The following is a 10,000-nucleotide window of genomic DNA, read 5'->3' as shown; positions in this document are numbered from 1 at the left end:
CAGACAACATCTACAAGCAGGAGTACCCGGTCGGACTGTCAGCCTCCCCTAACCCGCCACGTTATCCCACAGCTACCAAGCTGAAATGAGCCCCCCTCTCCCTCTCCCCTCCTTCTAGCCAACCCACAAGAGCAGTGACGTATTTAATATTTTGGCGTCACGATTATGACGTATTTCCCACCTCCCCGTCGTGAGGTTTATTGGAAACATGGGAGATCGAAAACGGAAATTTTAGGGAAGCGTAGTTTGCAGTTTGATGATTTTACTTGGCTGACAATTCCATCTCTCTCTCTCTCTCTCTCATGGTCTGGGAAATTGTTTTTCAGCTTGCCTCCAGAACCGATAGGCTATCTGTAAGTTTCTTCTGGTGTCATTTTATCTCAGTCTTCATGTATGCTGAAAGAGGTAGAATGTTTCATAAAACATGACTTTAGTACGACGTTGGTGGCCCATCCAAATAAATGAGCCTGTTCGTCTTTCTGCCCTAAAAACAATAATTTTATATATATATATATATATATATATATATATATATATATAAACTTAGCAACTGGAATCAGATGCAAAATAAATTGTCTGTTGACGGCCTTTAAAAAAAATTTTTTTTATTTCTTTTATCACAACATATTTCTGTGTGAAATTCTGGCTGCTCTCCCCAGGGAGAGCGCGTCGCAATACTACAGCGCCACCATTTTTTCCCCCCTGCTGCAGTTTTATTTGTTTTTCCTATCGAAGTGGATTTTTCTACAGAATTTTGCCAGTAACAACCCGCCTTTTGTTGCCGTGGGTTCTTTTACGTGCTTCAAGTGTATGCTGCACGGGACCTCGGTTTATCGTCTCAATCGAATGACTAACTGGCATACTGCATGGTGAGAACACGGTGGGCAGATCTCTCCAGTGGCAGTCAGACCGTTTCTTGAGAACGTCGACAGAGGGCGCACAGTGTCATTGTCGAACAGACTTTTCCAAACGGGAATGGAAGAGAAAGGGAAAGTGCGAACATGGTTTTGCAGAAGAATGTTGCTCTCCGCTAGCGGATAGACAAGTCCATACAGCATCCTAAATTATTGCTCCTGTTGTTTACATTTCAATGGTTTGTGGGACGAAAATGGAAAACAGAAAGCAATTTTTAAGATGGTGGTACGTTAGTTTAGTGACGGGCTGAATCTGCATCAAACCTGAGTAAAATAACGTACAAAAAATAAGAGTCGACATTCACTGAAAATGGATTACAACATCTGCTTGTGGTAATATATTTCATACATGCATAAAAATTGCCGGTAAAATAGGTGCAATAAATTAGGTTAGTGCTAAGGGCTTCACCCATATTTTTTTGTCTGGTAAATTGTTTCGCAGTTTTGTTTTCACTTCCTTTAAGGTCTTTCAACTTTGAGTGATACTACGTAAGTGTGTTGTGTGTGTGCGCGCGCGCGCGCACTTTTTTTCAGCTTGTTTCTCCAGAACAGCAATCTTCTCGGCCGTGGTATCTTCTCTCATCATTATTCCAATGACTGCTGACGATTTATTTGTTCCTTCATTTCGTCTTACATCACTTGTGAAAAGACGTTGAATAAGAGAACATTCATATAATTATGGGTGGAGTGTTGGCCTAAAGGTAAGGCGTTGGCCTAGGAAGCTAGAGAATCTGAGCAAACTGGTTCGAATCACACCAGAAGTCACCAGTATTTTCTCCCCCTCCACTAGACCTTGAGTGGTGGTCTGGATGCTAGTCATTCAGATGAGACGATAAACCAAGATCCGGTGTATAGCATGCATTTAGCGCATGTAAAAGAACCCATGGCAACAAAAGGGTTGTCCCTGGCAAAATTCTGTTGAAAAAATCCACTTTGATAGGAAAACAAATAAAATGGCAGGTAGAATAAAATACCAAAAAAGGGTGGTGCTGTCAGTACTGCGACAAGCCCTGCCTGGGGAGAGCAGTCCGATTCTCACACAGAGAAATCTGATGTGACAAAATGAGTTATACAATACAATACAATATGTAGGTGACTAAGGCTACATGTCTAGTATAGTCAGTGTGATATGTTTTTGAGAAGTACTGGGCCGATGGGAACATTTCTTTGTCCTCAGATCTTCTTCTTCTAATAATCATCATCATTATTATTATTATTATTATTATTATTATTATCACTGATAGGTTTCCTTATCCTGTTACGTTTGATTCATTTTCTTCTTCCTTCTTCCTCCTTCATCTTCTGGGGTATATTATTATCATCATTATACTGATGATAATAATCAGTAATAGTATCATCATTATCATCTGCCTTTTTTTTTTTTTTTTTCTTACCAGGGTCTGTTTCGGTGTATGATTTGTGTAAATGGACACATCTTTACAGTGTTTGCCCCCACGCCCTACATCCCCACCCACACCCTTGCTTCATGAATACATGAACCGGACACCTGATGTAATCAGAGGTATAATATGATATCACTGCTTTCTGCACCCCCCAGCTTCTGGTTTGTCCTCAGTTCAGTTTCAGTTTCTCAAGGAGGTGTCACAAATCCATATACCCTACACCTGGCCAGCAGCATAGCCCAAAGACATCTATAGATGACAACGCCCCAGTCATCTAAACAGGCCACTGACCGATAGGAGCCCAACTTCAACAAAGGAGTAAACTGACATGGGAAAGTTTGAATGTGATAACTGACACTATCAATAGTTTTGACCCCATCAAGTACTGCTGATGCAGTCGAGTCATTGTTCTCAGAGGGAGGAAATGTACAAGTGCAACAGATAACAAAGTCGGTAAATGGGTAACTGACGCTGTCTGCCTGTCTCTATCTTTCTCTCAGGCTCAGTTGTGAGAGACTGCGAAGGAACAGATCTGTCCGCATTCACACACACACACTCTCTCTCTATCTCTCTCTGACCACACACACACACACACACACACACACACAGCAGCATACATTCTTAAGCAGACAAAAAATGTGTCAACTTTGCCTTATCTGTTCACACTGATCATAACACTACTACTATTGCTACTACTGCTGCTAAGACTATTACTACTACCACTACTCATTGGCTACTACTGCTATGAATACCACCAACACTACTAGTGCTACTGCTGATGCTGCTGTTGTTACTTCAATCTCCTCTTCCTTAAAGTATCAATATGACAAACTGCACCAATGTCTCCCATACCTTAGCATGCCCAAAGCAAGCAATGAAAGTGCACACACACACACACACACACACACACACACACACACACCTCGTAAACAGTAAGGAATCTCCCCCCACCCCCTCATCCACCTTTTAGAGCTCTGTCTCTTTGGTCTCCTAGCATGTGGGTTGTATATAAAATTATAAGCGACAATGATAATATCCAGTAATCTTTCTGCACACATAGCACCTAGGTTATATAAGCAAATGATAACATCCAGTAATCTCTCTTAACTCATAACACATAGATTATATTTTAGCAATAATGATAATAATAATATTTAGTATAATAGTAACCTCTCTCCACTCAGCAATAATGATAACATTCAATAATCTCTCTCCACTCACAGCATGTGGGTTTTATAAGCAATAATGATAATATTCAGTAATCTCTCTCCACTCATAGCATGTGGGTTTTATAAGCAATAATGATAATATTCAGTAATCTCTCTCCACTCATAGCATGTGGGTTTTATAAGCAATAATGATAATATTCAGTAATCTCTCTCCACTCATAGCATGTGGGTTTTATAAGCAATAATGATAACCTTCAGTAATCTCTCTCCACTCACAGCATGTGGGTTTTATAAGCAATAATGATAATGTTCAGTAATCTCTCTCCACTCATAGCATGTGGGTTTTATAAGCAATAATGACAGCATTCAGTAATCTCTCTCCACTCATAGCATGTGGGTTTTATAAGCAATAATGATAACCTTCAGTAATCTCCACTCACAGCATGTGGGTTTTATAAGCAATAATGATAACATTCAGTAATCTCTCTGCAGCACTCTCACTCTCAGCACCTGGGTTGTACATAAACAACAATGATGATAATATTCAGTAATCTCTCTGCACTCAAAGCACCTTGGCTAAATATAAAAGCAAATTATAATAATCAGTAATCTCTCTCGGCCACTCATAGCATGTGCCAGAAGTTGTATAAAAGCAATAATGATAATAATCAATAATCTTTCTTGGCCACTCATAGCATGTGCTGTAGGTTGTATAAAAGCAATAATGATAATAATCAGTAATCTCTCTTGGCCACTCAGAGCATGTGATGTAGGCTGTATAAAAGCAATAATGATAATAATCAGTAATCTCTCTTTGCTCACAGTATGTGGGTTATAATCAGTAATCTCAGTCTCTCCACACATAGCGCTTGGGTTACATTTATAAGCAATATTATAATGATAATAGGGCTAGAGAAGATGACGTCATGCACAGTGCATTGAGGGACGGGATGCCGTTTTGCCGGTCAGGCACAGCTAACGAAACAAAAATACGTGATGCGATGCTAAACTACAATCGTCTCCACAGAGATACTGAGCAATGTCACTCACTTGCTACATTATCAGCTGTACAATACTGAACTGGGACTCACTCAGTCACTTCTGAAGTGTTCTCTCCAAATAGGCTAGTTTTCATTACACACACACACACACACTGATTGACTGATGTATGCATGCACACACACACACACACACACACACACACAAAGAGTGACATGCATATATCTATATATTCACAGAATCAAACATATATTTCTTCTATGAACAGTTTGACTGAACTGAGCTGAAGAGGGGGGGGCGGGGGGGTCAGAAAGAGAGTGAGTCTGAATGTGTGCGTGCGTGTGTGTGATTCAGTTTGTGAGAAAGAGATTAACTGCAAAGGTCACCATAAAAGGTTTAATTATGTTTTCAAGTAGGCCTGCCTGTGATATGTTGAAGTCTCTCCCTAATGGGCATCATCTCTTCACCTTGGGCACAGCAGAATGAAAATAACAGAAAACATCTGATACAAAAAAAGGGAAGAATAGGAAGGAAATATTGAAAAGTCAAAATTTTACTCATGATATCCCAGTTTTGGCGATTTTCCTGACAGTATTACAGTTTTTACTGCCTTCTCTGCCACAAGGGAAGAGGCACCTCTTGTCACCAGATACTGATCATGACTTTAGAGACTGTGTCTACAACCATGCATGCGCATCATTTTTTTGGGGGGGTGGGGGGGGGGTAAAATGTAGCAGCAATAATTGATTGCTTTGAAATTTTCATGAAAAGACCATCTAATCTTTATGCAGGAGCCATGACAAATTCTCATTACAAACACAATCATACAGTGATATGTAGGTATAATACTAAAAGACTGGGGTGGGTGATCAAGTGTCTTGTAAGCACGTAACAGAGGAAAGTGAGTTTTAAAATCAACTTCTGCTTGGGGATCTTTTCTTGCTGACTGTGGATTCAATATTGGAGAAAAAGTGGGACTAATGTGTGCTGAAGTGAAAATTCCATCCTTCACCTAAGGCAAATGTCAGATGCATACGAAAGACATGGAACATACATGAAAACTTGCCCACTTTAGAATGTATACAAAAAGAGTAACTAGAAATCTGTGGGTGGGGTGGGGGTGGGGGAACAGCATCTTATCCCAATCAATGAGATACTGAGGTGAAATTTGCCCAGTACTCCGGAACCTTTGTAAATGCCTGAATCTTCAACTTGATGAAGGCGGGCAGATGCGAAAGAAGTAGCAAAGTGACATAGGCAGACACCAGACACAATCACTCTCAACTGAATCATACTGGTCGAACTGAAGCCATTCACAAAGCTAAGTTTATCGATGTATGGACACCTTGCCTCAAGATCAAGCTTGTCAACGTTCTTTCTATTTCAAGTTCCTTCGCTTTTCCGTTTTAAACATGTTAATCGATCTAGAGCACGAGATGTTCGAGCAAGTGGGATCGTAGAATCGACAAAAGTGAAGCGGACCGAAATGAAGGGAAATAACTCTGACAATCCTTGTTTCGTTCCTTTTTTTTCTGCAATCTCTCTCCACTCACAGTGCCTGGGATATATATAACTTTATGAGCTTCTCCACTCTATAGCCACTGCCTTATAATGATAAGCAACAATGATGATACTATTATTTACTAGTAATCTCTCTCTCCACTCATCCCTCGCTCCCTCTTTTTTCACTTGCACAAAATACCTCGATAATTCTCTTGTTCAGTCGAAGGCACAAGAAGTAGCCAGCAAAACTTGGAACACTTCACACACACACATACGCGCGTACAAGTCGTAGATGACAAGGAAATTTGCACTGTTGGTAGACTATTCTTAAAGCGGCGATACGCAAACTGTTGTTGACTTGCATTCTGACAACGTGGAGACAGATCTGTACTTATATACACAGCTGATGTGTCGAAAATGTCCGGCTCTTAAGCGCGCGAGCGACGGTCAATAAAGCCCGTCGCACACAGATCGATCGACACGTTCACAACTGATTTCCATGTGCCTGCTCAGTGACCACGAGAGCGCGTGCAGTACAGGTCTTCTTCTTCTTTCCCTTGACTACCGCCTTCATCTTTATGAAGATTCTGTAGACTATAAGGGGAGGGGGGGGGGGAGGGTTGCGTGTTTTTGAGGTTTCCTGAGGTAGAGGTTGCTGGGCCAGGGGATGGGGGGGGGGGGAGGTATGGGGGGGGGGGGGGGGGAGGTGATCAGATTCGGGATTTGAAGCCTTCCAGGGTTGGGCTGAGGGCAATCTCAGCAGGAAGGCTGTTCCAGTTTGTCAAGTTATGGTTCGAGGAAAGAAGGATTTTTGTCTGTACAGCGTCCTGCAGTTGGAGAGGTGGTACGCTGCTGGATGCGATCCTCGGGTCCCCGTGGATGCTGAAGGATTTTGAGAGGGCTTGCGGCATGTGTTGATGATAAGACTGCCGCTATGGAACTTATAAAAGTTCCGAGTAATCAGTCTTGCCTTTCTCCTTCGCTCTTTGAGGGGAGACCACTGAAGAGTCTCCATCATGTCTTGCACACTGGATGTTTTCCTGTGTCGATGGGTCGCCCAGCGAGCAGCCCGGCGTTGTACTGCCTCAAGTTTGTTATTGTCCTTCTCTGAAAAAGGGGTCCCACACAGAGCTGGCATACTCCAAGGTTGGGCGGACCAGTGTTTGGTAGGCTTGCTGTTTGATGCGCTGGGAGCCTACTTTCAGGTTCCGTCTGAGTAGGCCTAAGGTCTTGTTGGCAGGTTGTCTAGCTTTTGATGGTGATGTTTTTACTTAATTTGAACTTGTAACAAAAAGTTTTCACTGCGCGGCCGCGGCGGCCATGGTCAGAGTGTCCTAACGTGTCCATAAAAAATCCTCCACTTAGATTTAGTATATTCACGTATTTGCTTATTTTGGTCATTTATTTCAAGTCAGTTGCCAGGGCTCTGGGCCCCATGTGTGTTGAAGTGCATCAGTTATGAGTGTCCACTATGATTATCGTAAGCGCATCAGTTATGAGTGTCCACTATGATTATCGTAAGCGCATCACTGAGTTATGAATGTCCACTACGATTATCGTAAACGCATCAGTTATGAATGTCCACTGTGATTATCGTAAGTCCACGGCTCCCGCACCCCCACCCTCCCGATCCCCCAACTACCCGGCCGGAAACTGGGAGCATGACTATGAGCTAGTACATGGCGGGGATAAAAACGGCCATCAGATACACTAAGTAAAAGCCCACTCGTGTACAGTGCGAGTAGTTGAACTGACGTGGGAATTGCAGCCTTCGAACGACTGAAGAAGAAGTTGATCAAAATTTTGAATACAGGCTTAAATATTATCTACAACTTTCAGTAAAAATAGACTACATTTTTTATTATCTGTTTAAAAAAACCAAACAAACAAACACACACAAGGGACGACCGAAATCGACCGACAACTTGAACAAGAGAGAATGCATCAATCCTAAAAATTCAGTCTCTGCTATGTGCGCGATTTTTTTTCTAATTATTTATTAATCTTGTGTTATTTTGATAGAAGGCTTTGTGTTGCTGAACAATGGGACATGTCTATTTTTGTAGCAGCGACTGAGTTGATCCGATTCTTGTTATCTTTGTACTTCTTGTATTTGTCGTCATTGTGCTTTGTGTTGAGTGCTTTGACCGTGGCCTTTCACTTCAGCCGGTGAAAATAATCAGCTCTAGTGCCGATATAAAAAAGACACTGATTGGTTTTATTTCTCACGATTGAGTGTGTGAGTGTGTGTGTGTGTGTGTGTGTGTGTGTGTGTGTGTGTGTGTGTGTTGCTTCGTACAAGCTCGCGCAACAAGTGTATCCGTGTGCATCTTCTCTCTCTCTCTCTCTCTCTCTCTCTCTCCGGGCTTTTTAAAAATATTTTTTATCTGTTCATTTCCCACCTCCTGACTCAAGTCAGCCGTGTATGTCTTGGTACTTTCAATAGGAGATTTAACTGGGACTTTCCTAAGTGCAACTTCTAATAGCACAGACCCACACTACACGAAATTTGAGACTTTTCTAAGTGCAACTTCTGACTGACAGACCCGCCATACTCTAAGCCTTTTCACAGACTGGCCACCGAAATGACACTACGAGAGATTTCACCTTTATTTATTTTATTTTACGCCGCTCTGCAGTGGCCAGGGTGTTGTTGCAATTACGAACGCTGTTTGATTCTTCAGTTAAAAAAAAAAAAAAAAAAAAAAAAAACAGTGTGGGAGAATCTGAGCGCGCAGGTTCGAATCTCCTAATTGCCACTATTTTCTCAAGTTCTCCCCCTCCAGTCATTCCTATGACGCTACACAGGGGAGAGCACTCCCTGGGGAGAATGGCTGCGATTTCACACAGAGAAATCTCAGTGTTCAGTTGTGACAAAATGCAACACAATACAATGTACAATGCTATGCAAGCAATGTAATACAATTCTATATAAAAGAATATATGGATACAATATCATAATAATCAGTTTCGAACTTGTCTGTGTCGGGACTGTCGAACAACACACGAATTTTCATCTTTCGCGAAGCCGCAAATTGGGCTGTTGTAATTCACTGTCCTTTATTTATTTATTTATTTTCATTTCTGTTTCTGTCATATCTATGCTGATGTATTTACGTTTTTTTGTTTGCTTTTTATTTCTTGGCGCACGTTGGCTTTATGCAAAGGTCAGGTGCATGCTCTTTTTATTCATTCATTTATTTATTCATTCCTTTGTTGCTGTTGTTTAAAGCAGATGTTGTGCATCGTTCATAAGCTTTGACGCCTACTTGAAACTGGAACAGTGAAACTGCAGACTCGAGCAGGCTTTGTCGCTGCCCAGTCCACTCCAAGACGGAATCGTGTTAATGTTATCGCAGAATTCCTTAGTGGTAATGTTGTCTGTCTCGTTCGTCATTTATCAGATGGATTCCCCCGTCTCCTCGACGAAGGCGGCAGTACGTCTCAGGTCCTCCAGTCCTCCGTAGAGCTTCCGGGCCGCTGGGATTGAGTCGGGCCAGGTTTTCTCTCGGAGTGCTTGGTGGAGCGGGCAGGACTGCAGCAGATGTTCTGGCTGCCTGTTCTGCAAGGGCACTGCTCTGTGTCGCCGATACGGAGTTTCGTGTACAGGTAGTGTTTCAGGCGGTTGTGGCCTGTCCTGAGCCTCGGAAAATGGCTGCCTGTTCTCGACAAGTCAGCAAGTAGTAAGGATCTGCTCTGATGTGGCCTGGATGCTGCTGCTTCCACTCGTTCCGCAGCTTGGCCTTAATGATGGTCCTGGATTCAGAGTAGCTGGTAGACCTGTCCATCTGCTCTTTCGTAGTGCCTTCCTTTGCCAGGGAGTCAGCAATCTTAGTCGTTGCCAAGCACGTTGCAGTGGGACTTAGTGGTAATTAATTAAAGGAAGAATTATTTTCCTACGCCAACTGAATCAGTTTCAGTTTCTCAAGGACGGGTCAGTGCGTTCAGTTCGGACAAACCCATACCGGCTACACCACATCTACTACTAGGCAGATGCCTGCCCATCGGCATA

The 10,000-nt window shown here is 42.4% G+C and overlaps 1 protein-coding gene across 1 annotated transcript in view; it reads right to left on the bottom strand.

Moving 5' to 3' along the window:
• Positions 1-6,387, bottom strand: part of LOC143275309 (thialysine N-epsilon-acetyltransferase-like) — a 21,884-nt gene extending 15,497 nt beyond the window's left edge. The window contains exon 1 of the mRNA XM_076579307.1: positions 6,188-6,387. The gene's annotated coding sequence lies outside the window, so the exon portion shown is untranslated. The remainder of the gene's footprint in view (positions 1-6,187) is intronic.
• Positions 6,388-10,000: the final 3,613 nt, after the last annotated feature.

This window comes from Babylonia areolata, chromosome 30, assembly GCF_041734735.1.
Source record: "Babylonia areolata isolate BAREFJ2019XMU chromosome 30, ASM4173473v1, whole genome shotgun sequence".
NCBI classification, from domain to species: Eukaryota; Metazoa; Mollusca; class Gastropoda; order Neogastropoda; family Buccinidae; genus Babylonia; species Babylonia areolata.
This window is presented reverse-complemented; position numbering and strand designations above follow the sequence as displayed.